Source organism: Salmo salar, chromosome 04 (assembly GCF_965601325.2).
Source record: "Salmo salar chromosome 04, fSalSal1, whole genome shotgun sequence".
Lineage (NCBI taxonomy): Eukaryota > Metazoa > Chordata > Actinopteri > Salmoniformes > Salmonidae > Salmo > Salmo salar.
In genome coordinates, this window is record NC_138294.1 from 4,358,733 (window position 1) to 4,379,829 (window position 21,097).

A 21,097-nucleotide genomic window follows, 5' to 3' on the forward strand; every position below is an offset into this window, starting at 1 on the left:
ATCACAACAACATAACATTATAATCATAACAACAACATAACATTATAATCATAACAACAACATAACATTATAATCACAACAACAACATAACATTATAATCATAACAACAACATAACATTATAATCATAACAACAACATAACATTATAATCATAACAACAACATAACATTTAATCAAACAACAACATAACATTAAATCACAACAACATAACATTATAATCATAACAACAACATAACAGTATATAATCATAACAACACATCATCACTGCCATATAACTATCAATGTATTAAAAAAAGGTGCCTTGCTGTGTGTCACACACTTTCAGGGGAAAGATGGTCTGAGAAAACGGTTTTGCATTTTGAACGAGACACACAGGAAGTTACTAACGCACCGCAATGGGGGAAACCCCCCCGCCCCTCCAGCTGCAACGTTCTCTGCTCATGTTATAAATTCAAATGTATCCGTGTGTCTTAGAAGATGACTGTACAAAAACCGCTTTTATGAAAAAGCGTTAGCATAGGAAGTGTGTAGGCTGATCGCACCATATGTGTGTGATCAACTGGTATAAATTTAAAATAGGGACCAGTGTTTGGGTTTGATCACTCGCAGAACTTTCCTTACAGATTACTGGAGGTACTTTTGTATGTGAACTTCTGTCTGCGATTGCATTTATAACTAAACGAAGAGTTTAAAAAAACTTTTTTATTTTTTTTAAAGGAGCCTGTGTTCTTCTCATATTTCCCCAACTGGACTTCTTGTATACCACTCTGTGCAAAAGGATCTCTCCCCCCTTTCAACATTTTTTGGGCGAGCTAACCAGGAGTAAGTGACCATTGCTGCTGGGAGGACCATCGCCCACTGTGTTTGCACATCAAATTAACAAGGTAAACAGACGCCTGTTATAATCTAAAAAGTCTGAGATTATTTTTATTTTATTTAAAACACTGTGTCTCTGATGATTCGTTCCAGTATGCAAGTGTCAACTCACCTCAACTGAGTTGGTAAATTATTATGGAAGTGGATAGATACCTATGTTTATAGAAGCCCGTGGTGTGTTAACATGTGAATGTTGATCTATGGACACAAACCATTTCGGGTGTATAGTTAGGAATTTCTGACTGTTACAGGACCTGGTGTGAAACTTGGTATAAAGCTGTGGTTTAGGCCGTCGTGCCTGTTGAAAATGCTGGTTTTGTGTACACAATGTTTTGTTTAATTCTGTCCTGACCTGTGTGGAGGACTATAATTTTGTTTATTTCTGTCCTGACCTGTGTGGAGGACTATAATTTTGTTTATTTCTGTCCGGACCTGTGTGGAGGACTATAATTTTGTTTATTTCTGTCCTGACCTGTGTGGAGGACTATAATTTTGTTTATTTCTGCCCTGACCTGTGTGGAGGACTATAATTTTGTTTATTTCTGTCCTGACCTGTGTGGAGGACTATAATTTTGTTTATTTCTGTCCTGACCTGTGTGGAGGACTATAATTTTGTTTATTTCTGTCCTGACCTGTGTGGAGGACTATAATTTTGTTTATTTCTGTCCTGACCTGTGTGGAGGACTATAATTTTGTTTATTTCTGTCCTGACCTGTGAGGAGGACTATAATTTTGTTTAATTCTGCCCTGACCTGTGTGGAGGACTATAATTTTGTTTATTTCTGTCCTGACCTGTGTGGAGGACTATAATTTTGTTTAATTCTGCCCTGACCTGTGTGGAGGACTATAATTTTGTTTATTTCTGTCCTGACCTGTGTGGAGGACTATAATTTTGTTTATTTCTGTCCTGACCTGTGAGGAGGACTATAATTTTGTTTAATTCTGCCCTGACCTGTGTGGAGGACTATAATTTTGTTTATTTCTGTCCTGACCTATGTGGAGGACTATAATTTTGTTTATTTCTGTCCTGACCTGTGTGGAGGACTATAATTTTGTTTAATTCTGCCCTGACCTGTGTGGGGGACTATAATTGTGTTTATTTCTGTCCTGACCTGTGTGGAGGACTATAATTGTGTTTATTTCTGTCCTGACCTGTGTGGAGGACTATAATTGTGTTTATTTCTGTATTGTGTTCTAAATGTATGATTTATAAATTGGTGAGATTGGAAAATTGGAAGATGGGCCCCCCCCCCCCCCAAAAAAATGTTTTTGAACTAAAAGCATTTGATCATAGTGTATGGGTTTTATCCAAATCAACAACACGATAATAGGTGTGTGAGATTAGATTTTGGATTATTATAAAAAAAAGAACGTTTGATAGTAATCAATTATTATTATTAAAAATTATTATTAAAATCCACATATGAAATATCTGTACCAATACACCATAATGAAAGAATAGACGGAGATCGTAGATATTCCAGTGAGAGTGAAACCTATTTTACATTAAGTACATGTATAATGTCGTTCCTTCTACACGGTAGCGTGGTTTAACGAACGGGGTTAAACTAAAAGAAAAGTGACTGACCATACATAGAATAGAATCGAGTTTCCTTGTATCACACAGGAACTACCCTCCTCCCCCCACACACACACACTGATAGAGAGGGTAGAGTAGCCACGTAGAATATTTAAAAACAGGTGGGGGGGAAACGTGACGTAAAAAAAAAGGACCAACACATAGAAGAAAAAAAAAAACTTCCACTTAGCCCAACGTTACACGCAGCTCGTTCGTTAAATAAACAACCATAAAACACCATGGCAACAGAATATAGAGAGGCTCCTAGCGACCGTACTCCAACGAAGCCAGATACTAGGTAAATACCCATTCCTGAAGAAGGACCTGGTGTGTGGGGGGTTGTTTTTTTTTTTGTTGGAGAAATGGTATAAGTGGACAAAGAAAGAAAGAAAAAAATATCAATATTATCCCAAAACGGGTTCATTTGATTTGGAGAAATGCCGAGTCGTAAGGGAAATTGTGAAAGGCCCGGCAAGCAAACAAGGAAAAAGGACAAGAAGAAAAGTTACTGACAACTGAAGGACAGATACTCAATGTACAGAGTCAACTAAACTATCTCAAGAATCAGGTGGCCTTGGAAGGGAGAAAAAACAGGAAATACCCGGGTTCAGGTCCGGTGTGTCCAACAGCAACCCCAACATATGAAGATGGGGGGGGGGGGCCCCGGGGGAAAGCTGTAAACCCCCCCCCAGTCATGGGAGGACTGTCTCCCCCCTGTATTTTTACTGGAGACGAAGTGATATTAAGACGGGAGATAATGAGAGAAGAAGAAGAAGATGATGAAAGACAGAACATTTCTAGAGATGGACAGAAAAAAAAAAAGCGAAGGAATGGAAAACTTGATCATCCTATAGAACTCCCGCCAGTCCATACTTATCGGGTTCCCCCACCTTCTCCACCTTGAAGGAAGAACGGACCTCCCAAAAGGTGGACGGGCAGTGACGATTTGGATCAGGAAAAGAAAAAGGCAAAGGAGGTGAAAAAGGAAAATATGTATCCGAAAGTAAAGACAAGTAGAGATAAATTCTATGAGCAAAAAAATTGGAGAAAGCGGAAAAAGAGGATCAACTGAAAGAAATATGGAGAAAAAGAAGAGAGAAACGAAGAGACCGTCATCATCATCGGGGGATGAAGAAGAGGAAGAGACGGAAAACGGGCCACCTGAAGGAAGAAATCGACTCACTGGACTCATCCACTGATGAATCAGAGGAAGAACTCAGGAAGATGAAGCTTAACCCAACACCAAAGAAATCCTCTGGCTCCAGTGACTACAGAATGTACAAGACTGACCCACAAGAGCACAGTGTATGTTGAATACAAACCGTGGCGTTTTGGGGGACATTGAAACTGCAGTAAAAGGCACGGTGAGGATTACGAAGGGTGCAGACAACTGGATAAGGGACTTTGAAAACAAATACGGACATCAAGACCTGTGCCTAGGGGATATAAAAGCTCTGCTTTCCCGTGTTCCGACTCGAGGGCAGTTATCAGACGCAATGAGAAATTGCCAACTGGACACCAAACCTCCCGAATTGGGACTTGGACAGTTTAGAGCAGAATTGTGGGCACACCTGAGAAGTACTTTTCCCATGATCAGGGATTTATCCCGTTTGACTGACCACGTGTTTGGAGTTGAGAGCGATTTCGGCATCCGGATTGACGGACTGAAAAGGAAGTGGATTAAAGAACTAGGGGAGCGACACGACAACACCTTTGAGACTGAAGAAATGTTCTACGACAAAGCTTGTAGGAACTTACCAGACAAAATACAGGCTAAGGTAAAAGATGTCGTTGGATGGCGTAGAATGGACGGCCCCACAAAAGAGGATCACTTGCGTCATTTCTGCAGAACGTGGTCTAATGAAATAACAGAAGAAGAAAAAACACGACAAGCAGATCTTGACGACGCCTTGAAGAAAGCTCAGCTAGCACAGCTTCAAAACGCAAACAAGAGCACAGAGGGACCTGACCTCGTAGTGACGAACACTCCAGTTCCTGCAGCACTACCCAGCGGACCTGGAGCAGCGACGCAGCCATTTTTACAGCGCCTGCCAAAGGCGTACGGGAACCCACAGCCATTCCATCCTCCCACTCCACCCACGGGACCAGTTCACTGCTGGGGATGTGGCCCGTTTGGACATAAAAGAAACCGGTGTACACAAGGACCCCAATATAGCCGTGCATGGAATCCGCAGCCTGGATTCAGGCGAAGGCGTTGGGGAAACTACAGAGGAGGCAACAGAGGACGATATCAAGGACAAGGTAGATCCTGGAAGAAAACCAAAGACAACGGAGGCCATTTTACCTACGTTAATCAAGCTGGAGAGCTGAAGATTGACATCTAAAATGACTATAGCCGTATTCCTTGCACTCCTGAAATAACTGAATACAGCCCCCAACAGAGGCGGGACGAAGATGAGCTCAGTTCGGTACCAGACTACCTGTGGTCAAAAAGGGGGACACGACATCGGGTTGATAAAAAAAAAATCAGCCGAACCTGTATAAGGTAAGGCTTAAACCAGGATATGATGGTCCAAGACAGAAACAGAAACCCAAATGTCACCCGAAGAAGAAGAAGAAATAGGTACCACCATCGGTGAACTCAACCAACGTCAAGTGATATACCCTCTACCATCAGCTTGTATTAACACACCTATCCTCCCTGTGAAGAAGCCTACATGGAAATACAAGATGGTGCAGGATTTCAGACAACTTAATAAAATGGTGGACTGCGAGTTTCCATTGGTTTCCTGACCCATCAGTAATACTGTCAAGTGTGCCACCTGAAGCGTCGACCTTTTTCTTTCATTGAACTATACGTTTGGCATTTTTTTCCTCAGTCCCACTCCACCCAGACTGTCGCAACCTGTTCTCTTTCTCCTACAAAGGAACTCAGTACACTTACAATCGTAATCCACCTGGATTTTGTGAAAAGCCCTTCGATCTTCAACCTTGTCCTCCAGAATGACCTAAGAGATGTAGCATTCCCTGGAGGAAGCACTATGGTTCAACGTGTTGATCACCTTTTGATCTGTTCGACAACTCCAGAAATCTGCAAAGATTGAAACCCTCCACCTGTTAAAAAGGAACTGGCAGTAAAAACGGGGACACGACGTTTCAAAGGAGAAACTACAGCTGTGGAAACCCAAAGTTATAATTATGGAGATCTCCCAACATCAGAAGACTCTGTCAAAAAAGAAAAGAATCGAGACAATCCTTACCACACCGAGACCAGTGAACATTAAAGGCCTCATGTCATTTCTTGGGTGTACAGGATATTGTAGGAATTGGATTTGCGACTACTCGGTGATTGCGAGACCGCTGAGGGAGATGTGTAATGGCAGGCTTTCAGAGAAATTGGTGTGGGACACGGACCAAAGCTAAGGCCTTTGAAGACCTGAAGAAAGCATTGGCTAACGCTCCAGCTCTGGGCCTGCCAGACTTCAAGAAACATTTCCACATTTATGTAGCCGAGAGAGGAGGCTTTGCCTCAGCCGTTGTAACTCAAACGGTTAGTAACAAGCACAAACCCTGTGCTTACTACTGAACCAGATTGGATAAGGTGGTGAGAGGTATGCATCCATGTGCTGGAAGCCTGGCGGCAACTGCATATGCAATTGAGAAAAGTGCATCACTGATACTCATGCACAATGCAACTGTGTACGTGTCACATGAAGTGTTGGCACTTCTGAACCAGAAAAACTCCTGTCTCACAGCTGCAAGACTGGCACGATACGAGACTCTACTTACACAGACAAACCTTACCGTTGAGAGATGCGAAACTGTAAACCCTGCTGATTTTGCCGGCAACTAGACAAGAAGGTACACCTCAACTGTTGCGAATAACAGATTCAAATTTGACTCTTAAGGCCTGACCTCTCTGACCCCCCCCCCCCTCTGTCTCAGGCTGACATGGTGTTTTTTTGGTTTGTTTTAGATGGGTCTGCCTACATTGATCAAAACAACAGATAGGAAACATGCTGGGTTTTTTGGTGTTGTGTCAATTGATACGAGCATACACATAAAACAACTCTTACCAGAAACTTTCTCAGCTCAGCAAGCTGAAATACTAGCACTGTTACGTTCCCCCGGTTTCTGTGTTGTTTTGGGGCTTGTATGTGTTTATTTTTCAGGAAATGGGCTTCCTGGATTCTAACCCAGTTTGATTGGTCGGCCCCCCCACCCCATCGACGATCGGAGCTCTCGAACCCTCCCTCTCGTAAGGGGAAACAGCTGTCTCTTCAATTACCAACTCCTTCTCCGGCTAGGTAAAAGCCAGTGTTCCTTTGTCAGGAGAAGAGAGAGCTTCTTGGATGTCCTGTGTTTGTTGTTGCTCAGAGACAGTTTTTTTGTTGTAAAGTACACTGCTCCAAAAAAATAAATAAAGGGAACACTTGAACAACACATCCTAGATCTGAATGAAAGTGTTCAATCAGTGTTGCTTCCTTAAGTGGACAGTTTGATTTGGAGTTTACATTGTGTTGTTTAAGTGTTCCCTTTATTTTTTTTTTGGAGCAGTGTATTTTGCAGCCGCTGCTTCTGAGGTTTGTGTGTGCCAATAGGACTCAGTGTTTTTGAATATTGTAATTGTAACACTTAAAGTTTGTATTATTCTGTTTCATTTGTTCCCCGGGGGGGGGGGGGGGGGGGAGGGGAAGGCACCTTGGGAGTGTTTAGGCAAGAGGCCTGCGGGCATACATATACCCGTAGTATGTACTCTGTCTATGCACACTAGGTAAGACCTGGGCGGACCACCCCTTGTATTTTGGTTAGCGCGCCAGGAGGTGCTAAATGGTTAGATAAGTAGTGGGTAGGCAGGTAAGGTAGGAGAGGGGAGTCTTTAACTTTTGCTTTCTTTGCTTTGGTTCGGTCCAGCCCCTTTTCCCCACATTACCGTATTCCCTGTAAACGGTAATATTCTCTGTCTCTGTCATCCTTACCCGCACCTACAGTCACATACCTCTATACCTCCACCTACAGTCCCATACCTCCACCTACAGTCACATACCTCTATACCTCCACCTACAGTCCCATACCTCCACCTACAGTCACATACCTCTATACCTCCACCTACAGTCCCATACCTCTATACCTCCACCTACAGTCACATACCTCTATACCCGCACCTACAGTCCCATACCTCTTTACCTCCACCTACAGTCACATACCTCTATACCTCCACCTACAGTCCCATACCTCTAAACCTCCACCTGCAGTCCCATACCTCTATACCTCCACCTACAGTCCCATACCTCTACACCTCACCTACAGTCCCATACCTCCACCTACAGTCCCATACCTCTATACCTCCACCTACAGTCCCATACCTCTATACCTCCACCTACAGTCCCATATCTCTATACCTCCACCTACAGTCCCATACCTCTATACCTCCACCTACAGTCCCATACCTCTATACCTCCACCTACAGTCCCATACCTCTATACCTCCACCTACAGTCCCATATCTCTATACCTCCACCTACAGTCCCATACCTCTATACCTCCACCTACAGTCCCATACCTCTATACCCCCACCTACAGTCCCATACCTCTATACCTCCACCTACAGTCCCATACCTCTATACCTCCACCTACAGTCCCATACCTCTTAACCTCCACCTACAGTCACATACCTCTATACCTCCACCTACAGTCCCATACCTCTTTACCTCCACCTACAGTCCCATACCTCTTTACCTCCACCTACAGTCCCATACCTCCACCTACAGTCCCATACCTCTTTACCTCCACCTGCAGTCCCATACCTCTATACCTCCACCTACAGTCCCATACCTCTATACCTCCACCTACAGTCCCATACCTCTATACCTCCACCTACAGTCCCATACCTCTATACCTCCACCTACAGTCCCATACCTCTATACCTCCACCTACAGTCCCATACCTCTTTACCTCCACCTACAGTCACATACCTCTATACCTCCACCTACAGTCCCATACCTCTATACCTCCACCTACAGTCCCATACCTCTATACCTCCACCTACAGTCCCATCCCTCTATTCCTCCACCTACAGTCCCATACCTCTATACCTCCACCTACAGTCCCATACCTCCACCTACAGTCCCATACCTCTATACCCCCACCTACAGTCCCATACCTCCACCTACAGTCCCATCCCTCTATTCCTCCACCTACAGTCCCATACCTCCACCTACAGTCCCATACCTCTATACCCCCACCTACAGTCCCATACCTCCACCTACAGTCCCATACCTCTATACCTCCACCTACAGTCCCATACCTCTATACCTCCACCTACAGTCCCATACCTCTTTACCTCCACCTACAGTCCCATACCTCTTTACCTCCACGGGGAGTTGAGTGTAGCGGTGTGTTGCGTTTCCCCTCTCTCCAAGAGACGTGCGTAACAAGCGCTAACTACAGCGTGTAAAACGAGGCGGAGGGGGAGAGAGTAACTATCTACTCTGGACTCAGCATACACAATAGGTGTATGTTTTATAATGGTTTTTTGGAGGTATGGAAGAGTAGAGGTTTTACGAATGAGCGTGGTACTTCCTATTCGAAACAACAGTATGGTGACTGATCTTTTAGCACAACTATGATGTTATCATCTCAATTCGCTGCTCTGGCACCCCAATGGTGGAACAAGCTCCCTCACGACGCCAGGACAGCGGAGTCAATCACCACCTTCCGGAGACACCTGAAACCCCACCTCTTTAAGGAATACCTGGGGTATGATAAAGTAATCCTTCTAACCCTCCCCCCCTACCCTCCCCCCCCCAAAAAAATATATAGATGTACTATTGTAAAGTGGTTGTTCCACTGGATATCATAAGGTGAATGCACCAATTTGTAAGTCGCTCCGGATAAGAGCGTCTGCTAAATGACGTAAATGTAAAATGTTAAAAGTAGCTGCCACATACTGAGAGTTGCTGATTTTTTATTTTTTTTGTGCTACCCTTGGAAATGCGTTGGTTGACGAAACCGCTAGATTAGCTGCTGAAATGTGTTTATACTCTCCGCTCTCTTTATGTTTTCTGCAAACTGTTTCAAAGCCTACTGACTTATTTTTTTGCCGTCTCAGCAGCGGGGCTGCAACAATGACCCTGCGACAGGTATCTGGAGACAGGAAGTCACGGGAAGGCCTCGTCTTCCGTCTACTCTCATTTCCCGTTTGCCGATTGGCTTACGGTATGACTCACTCGTCAAGGGCAGGGGGGGATATGATAGAGGCTATTTCCCTATAATTGGTTTTGTCCAAATTTTGATTCAGCACGTCAAGCAGTTCGATTTTTTTTTAAATTACATTTACATTTTAGTCATTTAGCAGACGCTCTTATCCAGAGCGACTTACAGTAGTGAATGCATACATTTCACACATTTGTTTTTTTTGTACTGGCCCCCCCGTAGGAATCGAACCCACAACCCTGGCGTTGCACACACCATGCTCTACCAACTGAGCCACAGGGAAGACAATGCGGAACTTGCATGGAATATGATATAGCCGAAGGAACACCTCTAAAACCTGGTCCTTTCCCCCACCCCTAGGGGGCGTATGTCCACTTAGCATTGGACGTCATTGATTTGGCAGAGAGAAAGGAACGTATGAGGTACCGTCTTGTGCTAATTGATAGATTCACCAGATGGGTGGAGGCATTTCCCACTGTGATTCCAAAGACAATGGCAAAAATTCTGGTGAGGGGTAAAAATTATTCCCTAGAATTGGTGTTCCTGAGGTTTTTTGTCTGCAGACAATAGCACCCTTTTTTTTACAGGAGATGTGGTTGCCCAAGTGGCCTAGATGATGGGGATGGGGATAGATACAAACTTCTGCTCTGTCTACCATCCACAGAGTAATGGGGTGACTGAAAGGGCCAACCAGACCCTTAACCTGTCTGGGAACCTGGGACGCTTGCATCCCACCCTAGTCAACAGCCAGTGGAATCGCGTCGCGCGAAATACAAATACCTCATAAATGCTATAACTTCAATTTCTCAAACATATGACTATTTTACACCATTTTATAGATACACCTCTCCTGAATCGAACCACGTTGTCCGATTTCAAAAAGGCTTTACAGCAAAAGCAAAACATTAGATTATGTTAGGAGAGTACCCAGCCAAAAAAAATCACACTGCCATTTTCAAAGCAACTAGCATGCATCACAAATACCCAAAACACAGCTAAATGCAGCACTAACCTTTGACAATCTTCATCAGATAACACTCCTAGGACATCATGTTACACAATACATGCATTTTTTTTCGATAAAGTTCATATTTATATATAAAAACAGCATTTTACATCGGCGCGTGACATTCAGAAAATATTTTCCCTCACATGCTTCCGGTGAAGCAGCGCTACAATTTACAAAATTACTATTCGAAAACATTGTTAAAATGTAATATTGTCATTCAAAGAATTATAGATTAACATCTCGTGAATGCAACCGCATTGCCAGATTTAAAAATAACTTTACTGGGAAATCACACTTTGCAATAAACGAGGTGGTATGCTCAGAAAAATAGGCTAGGCGATACAGATTAGCGCCATCTTGGAACCATCTAAAATCAAATATACTATTGTAAATATTCCCTTACCTTTGATTATCTTCATCAGAAGGCACTTCCAGGAATCCCAGGTCCACAACAAATGTAGTTTTGTTCGAAAAAGTTAATAATTTATGTCCCAATAGCTCCTTCTTGTTAGCGTGTTCCGAAGGCTACTCATAATGTACTGTAGCGCGCGGGACTTGTCGCCACGAAAGAGCAAAAAATATATATTTACGTTCGTTCAAACATGTCAAATGTTGTATAACAAAAATCTTTAGGGCCTTTTTCAACCAGAGCTTCAATAATATTCAATGCGGACGATTGCATTGTCTTACTAAACGTTTCGGAATGAGAGGCTACCCATGGGCGCCCGCGTCATAGTAGTAATGGCCCTCCCCCTGTAACCAACTTTCCAAGCCTCTCTTTGGGTCAGTTTCTACCATAAAAGACTCAAACCACTTTGTAAAGACTGTTGACATCTAGTGGAAGCCTTAGGAAGTGATAAATTAATCCTAACTCACGGTGTGTTTTATAGGCAAAGTGTTGAAGGTGATTCCACTAATCAGATTTCCACTTCCTGCATGGAATCTTCTCAGGTTTTGGCCTGCCATATCTGTTATACTCACAGACACCATTCAAACAGTTTTAGAAACTTTAGAGTGTTTTCTATCCAAATCTACTAATTATATGCATATTCTAGTTACTGGGCAGGAGTAGTAACCAGATTAAATCGGGTATGTTTTTTTATCCGGCCGTGCACCCCTATCCCCAACAAGTTAAAGGAGGGAAGTTGGCTAAGGCTTGCCATTCATCAGGTAAACACCTGGGTGGAGTATCTCCCCCTGTGTTGCTGATGGAAATGAGTCGCATTATGACCGGTAGACCTATGAATGTTCCCTCCATATAAGACAGAAAGACAAATTGACCTGACATTTGCTGAAAATGATCACATTGAGTACATGAGTAGAATTAACCTCTTGTTGTCAGGTCTCTCTCCATTCTCATACTAGGAAGACCCCGGGAGGCAGTTGACGGAGGGGGATCCAGAACACCTTGCCAGTTGCAGTAAGGGATTGGGGTACGTATCAAGGTTCATAAGAGGACATGGAACCAACCAAGGTGGACAGGTCCATTCCAGGTGACGATGGCAAGCCCGACGGCGGTTAGGGTCGCGGAGAAGTCTGGATGGAAACATCTCTCCCATTGCCAGTGGATGATGGAGCCAAAGGAGGACATGGAATCAGAGGAGGTAGCCGAGACCAAAAGGCTGAAGCAGAAGGGGCCTAGACCAAAAGGCTGAAGCAGAAGGGGACTAGACCAAAAGGCTGAAGCAGAAGGGGCCGAGACCAAAAGGCTGAAGCAGAAGGGGCCTAGACCAAAAGGCTGAAGCCGAAGGGGCCTAGCCCAAAAGGCTGAAGCAGAAGGGGCCTAGACCAAAAGGCTGAAGCAGAAGGGGCCTAGACCAAAAGGCTGAAGCAGAAGGGCCCTAGACCAAAAGGCTGAAGCAGAAGGGGACTAGACCAAAAGGCTGAAGCAGAAGGGGCCGAGACCAAAAGGCTGAAGCAGAAGGGGACTAGACCAAAAGGCTGAAGCAGAAGGGGCCTAGACCAAAAGGCTGAAGCAGAAGGGGACTAGACCAAAAGGCTGAAGCAGAAGGGGACTAGACCAAAAGGCTGAAGCAGAAGGGGCCTAGACCAAAAGGCTGAAGCAGAAGGGGCCTAGACCAAAAGGCTGAAGCAGAAGGGGCCTAGACCAAAAGGCTGAAGCAGAAGGGGACTAGACCAAAAGGCTGAAGCAGAAGGGGCCTAGACCAAAAGGCTGAAGCAGAAGGGGCCGAGACCAAAAGCCCGAAGAACCAACTGTTACACATGATCAGGAGGGTTCTATTGTAAATAACAGGAAAAAGGGAAGTAGGTGCAGGGGTAAAATACCATGGTGTGTGTCGATAGCGTCTCTACTACTGATTCTAGGGTCGGCCAGTGGGGATACTACTAATTCTTTGGTATCCTTGGTTGACATTACTGGGTAAGCAGACCTCACCAAATGGGACTCAAGTGTGGATTTTTCTTTCAGAAACCAGGCTCAGCTAAAGAATTGTTTGGTTCGATGATGACACCTACGGGTGAGAATGAACAGGTGATGTGGATTGTTGTATTTCATACGAAGGGATAAGGATAAGACAAGTAAAGAGTAAGTAAAAAGGGAATTGTACCTTAGGAGTTTTTTTCTGGGACAACCACTCAAGGATCCCCAGGGAAAGAATGTCTCACTGGGACTGAAAGATGCAGTTCTCTGGGGTGGATGTTAGGCTGGTTCCCTACTAAACTCCTAAGGAAAGTGGTTTAAAATGATTTGGCCAAGAACTACCAGGACCCAAGTAGGAGGGGTGTTAAGAAAGGCAATTGAATGTATGTATCCTGCTAAAAATGTGTGGATTGAGAATTTAGGGACAACTACTGTAGAGCCTGTTTTGATTGGTATAAGGAATGGTGGTGTGCCACCCCTGTGTGTTTGCAATAATGGCTCACTTCCTGTTGGGGTAACGACTACTTGCGGGAATTACTCAAGACTACTGCCAGATCAAGAACTGCATAGAAGGAATTTCTCAAATTAGGGTACATGGCATTTGGTTGATGCAGCAAAACAGATTACAGGTGTTAGTTTTAAAATGCTTAACAAGGGTATGGGATCACCTTGGGGAAAGATGTGGATGTGTGGTGGGAATGCTAACCAGGGTATGGGATCACCTTGGGGAAAGATGTGGGAATGCTAACCAGGGTATGGGATCACCTTGGGGAAAGATGTGGGAATGCTAACCAGGGTATGGGATCACCTTGGGGGAAAGATGTGGATGTGTGGTGGGAATGCTGTATGTATGGGATCACCTTAGGGGAAAGATGTGGATGTGTGGTGGGAATGCTAACCAGGGCATGGGATCACCTTGGGGAAAGATGTGGATGTGTGGTGGGAATGCTAACCAGGGTATGGGATCACCTTGGGGGAAAGATGTGGATGTGTGGTGGGAATGCTAACCAGGGCATGGGATCACCTTGGGGAAAGATGTGGATGTGTGGTGGGAATGCTAACCAGGGCATGGGATCACCTTGGGGAAAGATGTGGATGTGTGGTGGGAATGCTAACCAGGGTATGGGATCACCTTGGGGGAAAGATGTGGATGTGTGGTGGGAATGCTAACCAGGGCATGGGATCACCTTGGGGAAAGATGTGGATGTGTGGTGGGAATGCTAACCAGGGCATGGGATCACCTTGGGGAAAGATGTGGATGTGTGGTGGGAATGCTAACCAGGGCATGGGATCACCTTGGGGAAAGATGTGGATGTGTGGTGGGAATGCTCATCTCGACCCTCCTCTCCAAATGGAGAGGTTGTTGTTGTTGTTATCTGGGTGAGACTGTTTTATCCCTTTCATTAGTATCCCTGCAGTAGCAATCCTGTCCAACTCTTCTCCCTGAAAAGAGTAGGACCTCGCCATACTCGTAGCATTCCTTGAAAACCAATTAAGCTTATGGTCACGTTCCAAAGCCACTCCAGATTTGTTTTGTGTTAATACCTAGCATTGAAGTTTCAGTTTGGGGAAAATCGGATGAATAACCTCACCTACTCTCTCCAGACCCATATTACCTGGATGAATAACCTCACCTACTCTCTCCAGACCCACATTACCTGGATGAATAACCTCACCTACTCTCTCCAGACCCACATTACCTGGATGAATAACCTCACCTACTCTCTCCAGACCCACATTACCTTGATGAATAACCTCACCTACTCTCTCCAGACCCACATTACCTGGATGAATAACCTCACCTACTCTCTCCAGACCCACATTACCTGGATGAATAACCTCACCTACTCTCTCCAGACCCACATTACCTGGATGAATAACCTCACCTACTCTCTCCAGACCCACATTACCTGGATGAATAACCTCACCTACTCTCTCCAGACCCACATTACCTGGATGAATAACCTCACCTACTCTCTCCAGACCCACATTACCTGGATGAATAACCTCACCTACTCTCTCCAGACCCACATTACCTGGATGAATAACCTCACCTACTCTCTCCAGACCCACATTACCTGGATGAATAACCTCACCTACTCTCTCCAGACCCACATTACCTTTACAATGAAAGTTTTTTTTGCCCAGTTATCTCTAGACGTCCCAGAATTTGAAGGCAGTGGGCTAAAAGACACGAAATTTGGCACTTGGTTATGTCCTAGCCGCCCGGGTACTAGCGTTGGGATCTTGCAAACCAGTGTGTCGTGCTTCTTCCTGACTCCTCTGACAATACGACAGGGCACATTCCTAAGGAAATGGGTAAGCTCGCTAACACTCTGCGACCGAGTGATGACGAACCTCTGAACTAAACTAAGGAAATGGTTTAATAATAATGACAAATTCGGGACCTGTGTTTGGAAGAAGATAAAAGAAAAATACCCGTTGGGTGTTCTTTATTTTGTGGCTCCTGTTTTAGTTGGTATTTGTTTGTGTTGTTGTGTTGTTGTGTTGTTGTGGAAAATGGGCAGTTAATGAAGCTATACCAGGATTAATGGTATTGTCTGTCCCGTGTCCCGTGTGGCTCAGTTGGTAGAGCACGGTGTTTGCAAATGCCAGGGTTGTGGGTTCGATTCCCACACGGGGACCAGTACGGGACCAGTACGGAGGAAAAACATGTATGAAATGTATGCATTCACTACTGTAAGTCGCTCTGGATAAGAGCGTCTGCTAAAATGACTAAAATGTATATGATGATTATAACTATGGCACTGATGACGGTCCTCATTATGATCCTCCCGTGTTTCCCTGACGGTTCTGATGACGGTCCTCATTATTATCCTCCCGTGTTTCCCCCGACGGTTCTGATGACGGTCCTCATTATGATCCTCCCGTTTTCCCCCGACGGTTCTGATGACGGTCCTCATTATGATCCTCCCGTGTTTCCCCCGACGGTTCTGATGACGGCCCTCATTATGATCCTCCCATGTTTCCCCCGACGTTTCTGATGACGGTCCTCATTATGATCCTCCCGTGTTTCCCCCGACGGTTCTGATGACGGCCCTCATTATGATCCTCCCGTGTTTCCCCCGATGGTTCTGATGACGGTCCTCATTATGATCCTCCCGTGTTTCCCCCGACGGTTCTGGTGATTATTATTCTACCTATGTGGGAAGGTTTTAAAACTCCAGAAATCCAACGGTAAATTCTGATACGTTTGTGGGACGAGGTAGTCTCAAAAGCGAGGAATGTAAGGGGTGATAAGGGAGGTCTGTAGGAAACCACGTCATCACTGCCATATAACGCCTTCCCTGCGACTCAGTTGGTAGAGCATGGTGTTTGCAACGCCAGAATGGTGTGTGCAACGCCAGAGTTGTGGGTTCGATTCCCATTGGGGGCCAGTACAAAAAAAAAAAATGCATGAAATGAAAATGAAATGTATGTATTCACTACTGTAAGTCGCTCTGGATAAGAGTGTCTGCTAAATGACTAAAATGTACAAAATGTACAACTACAATGTATGAAGGTGCCTTGCTGTGTGTCACGTACTTTCAGGGTAAAGATGGTCTGAGAAAACGGTCTCGCATTTTGAACGAGACACAGGAAGTTACTAACTCACAGGAAGTTACTGACACACCGCAATGGTAATCCACGGCTGCAACGATTTCTGCTCATGTTATACATTCATGTACCAGTGTCCATAGGTGTGTGATCAACAGGTATAAAAGGCCAGTGTTTGGGTTTGATCCCACGCAGAACTTTCCTTATAGGTTACTGAGGTACTTTTGTATGTGAACTTCTGTCTGCAATTGCATTTATAACTAAACGAAGAGTTTAAAACCGAAGATTTTGTGTTTGTGTCATATTTCTAACTGGACTTCTTGTATGTTCTGACTACAACTCTGTGCAAAGGACCCCCCCAACATAACCACAACACAATATATAATCACAACAACCTAACCATAACATGATCCTAACCATAACATGATCCTAACCTAACCACAACATTATATAATCACAACATGATCATAACCATAACATGATCCTAACCACAACATGATCCTAACCACAACATGATCCTAACCACAACATGATCCTAACCTAACCACAACATGATCCTAACCACAACATGATCCTAACCACAACATGATCCTAACCACAACATGATCCTAACCATAACATGATCCTAACCTAACCACAACATGATCCTAACCACAACATGATCCTAACCACAACATGATCCTAACCATAACATGATCCTAACCACAACATGATCCTAACCTAACCATAACATGATCCTAACCATAACATGATCCTAACCATAACATGATCCTAACCTAACCACAACATGATCCTAACCACAACATGATCCTAACCACAACATGATCCTAACCACAACATGATCCTAACCACAACATGATCCTGGCCTAACCATAACATAATATAATCACAACATGATCCTAGCCACAACATGATCCTAACCACAACATGATCCTAACCTAACCACAACATGATCCTAACCTAACCATAACATAATATAATCACAACATGATCCTAACCATAACATGATCCTAACCACAACATGATCCTAACCATAACATGATCCTAACCTAACCACAACATGATCCTAACCACAACATGATCATAACCACAACATGATCCTAACCACAACATGATCCTAACCACAACATGATCCTAACCACAACATGATCCTAACCACAACATGATCCTAACCACAACATGATCCTAACCACAACATGATCCTAACCTAACCATAACATGATCCTAACCACAACATGATCCTAACCTAACCACAACATGATCCTAACCACAACATGATCCTAACCACAACATGATCCTAACCACAACATGATCCTAACCACAACATGATCCTAACCTAACCACAACATGATCCGAACCACAACATGATCCTAACCACAACATGATCCTAACCATAACATGATCCTAACCACAACATGATCCTAACCACAACATGATCCTAACCACAACATGATCCTAACCTAACCACAACATGATCCTAACCATAACATGATCCTAACCACAACATGATCCTAACCATAACATGATCCTAAACTAACCACAACATGATCCTAACCACAACATGATCCTAACCACAACATGATCCTAACCACAACATGATCCTAACCACAACATGATCCTAACCATAACATGATCCTAACCACAACATGATCCTAACCACAACATGATCCTAACCACAACATGATCCTAACCATAACATGATCCTAACCACAACATGATCCTAACCACAACATGATCCTAACCTAACCACAACATGATCCTAACCATAACATGATCTTAACCACAACATGATCCTAACCACAACATGATCCTAACCACAACATGATCCTAACCACAACATGATCCTAACCACAACATGATCCTAACCACAACATGATCCTAACCACAACATGATCCTAACCATAACATGATCCTAACCATAACATGATCCTAACCACAACATGATCCTAACCACAACATGATCCTAACCACAACATGATCCTAACCACAACATGATCCTAACCACAACATGATCCTAACCACAACATGATCCTAACCACAACATGATCCTAACCTAACCACAACATGATCCTAACCATAACATGATCCTAACCTAACCACAACATGATCCTAACCACAACATGATCCTAACCACAACATGATCCTAACCACAACATGATCCTAACCTAACCACAACATGATCCTAACCATAACATGATCCTAACCTAACCACAACATGATCCTAACCACAACATGATCCTAACCACAACATGATCCTAACCACAACATGATCCTAACCATAACATGATCCTAACCACAACATGATCCTAACCACAACATGATCCTAACCATAACATGATCCTAACCACAACATGATCCTAACCACAACATGATCCTAACCTAACCACAACATGATCCTAACCACAACATGATCCTAACCTAACCATAACATAATCCTAACCACAACATGATCCTAACCACAACATGATCCTAACCACAACATGATCCTAACCACAACATGATCCTAACCATAACATGATCCTAACCACAACATGATCCTAACCATAACATGATCCTAACCTAACCACAACATGATCCTAACCACAACATGATCCTAACCACAACATGATCCTAACCATAACATGATCCTAACCACAACATGATCCTAACCACAACATGATCCTAACCACAACATGATCCTAACCACAATATGATCCTAACCACAACATGATCCTAACCACAACATGATCCTAACCATAACATGATCCTAACCTAACCACAACATGATCCTAACCATAACATGATCCTAACCACAACATGATCCTAACCACAACATGATCCTAACCACAACATGATCCTAACCACAACATGATCCTAACCACAACATGATCCTAACCACAACATGATCCTAACCTAACCACAACATGATCCTAACCTAACCATAACATGATCCTAACCACAATATGATCCTAACCACAACATGATCCTAACCACAACATGATCCTAACCATAACATGATCCTAACCTAACCACAACATGATCCTAACCATAACATGATCCTAACCACAACATGATCCTAACCACAACATGATCCTAACCATAACATGATCCTAACCACAACATGATCCTAACCACAACATGATCCTAACCATAACATGATCCTAACCTAACCACAACATGATCCTAACCATAACATGATCCTAACCACAACATGATCCTAACCACAACATGATCCTAACCTAACCACAACATGATCCTAACCACAACATGATCCTAACCTAACCACAACATGATCCTAACCATAACATGATCCTAACCACAACATGATCCTAACCTAACCATAACATGATCCTAACCACAACATGATCCTAACCACAACATGATCCTAACCATAACATGATCCTAACCACAACATGATCCTAACCACAACATGATCCTAACCACAACATGATCCTAACCACAACATGATCCTAACCACAACATGATCCTAACCTAACCACAACATGATCCTAACCACAACATGATCCTAACCACAACATGATCCTAACCACAACATGATCCTAACCATAACATGATCCTAACCACAACATGATCCTAACCACAACATGATCCTAACCACAACATGATCCTAACCACAACATGATCCTAACCACAACATGATCCTAACCACAACATGATCCTAACCACAACATGATCCTAACCTAACCATAACATGATCCTAACCTAACCATAACATGATCCTAACCTAACCACAACATGATCCTAGCCACAACATGATCCTAACCACAACATGATCCTAACCTAACCACAACATGATCCTAACCACAACATGATCCTAACCACAACATAATATAACCACAACATGATCCTAACCACAACATGATCCTAACCACAACATGATCCTAACCTAACCATAACATGATCCTAACCACAACATGATCCTAACCACAACATGATCCTAACCACAACATGATCCTAACCACAACATGATCCTAACCACAACATGATCCTAACCATAACATGATCCTAACCACAACATGATCCTAACCACAACATGATCCTAACCATAACATGATCCTAACCACAACATGATCCTAACCACAACATGATCCTAACCACAACATGATCCTAACCACAATATGATCCTAACCACAACATGATCCTAACCACAACATGATCCTAACCATAACATGATCCTAACCTAACCACAACATGATCCTAACCATAACATGATCCTAACCACAACATGATCCTAACCACAACATGATCCTAACCACAACATGATCCTAACCACAACATGATCCTAACCACAACATGATCCTAACCACAACATGATCCTAACCTAACCACAACATGATCCTAACCTAACCATAACATGATCCTAACCACAATATGATCCTAACCACAACATGATCCTAACCACAACATGATCCTAACCATAACATGATCCTAACCTAACCACAACATGATCCTAACCATAACATGATCCTAACCACAACATGATCCTAACCACAACATGATCCTAACCATAACATGATCCTA

General features: G+C 43.6%; 1 long non-coding RNA gene across 1 annotated transcript; it reads left to right on the top strand.

The window, feature by feature from the left end:
• The first annotated feature begins 413 nt into the window (after positions 1–413).
• LOC123731804 (uncharacterized) lies at positions 414–16,860 on the top strand. The gene is made up of 2 exons (XR_014392019.1): positions 414–883; positions 11,981–16,860. It is a non-coding gene; the product is annotated as an uncharacterized LOC123731804 (long non-coding RNA).
• The last annotated feature ends 4,237 nt before the right edge of the window (positions 16,861–21,097 follow it).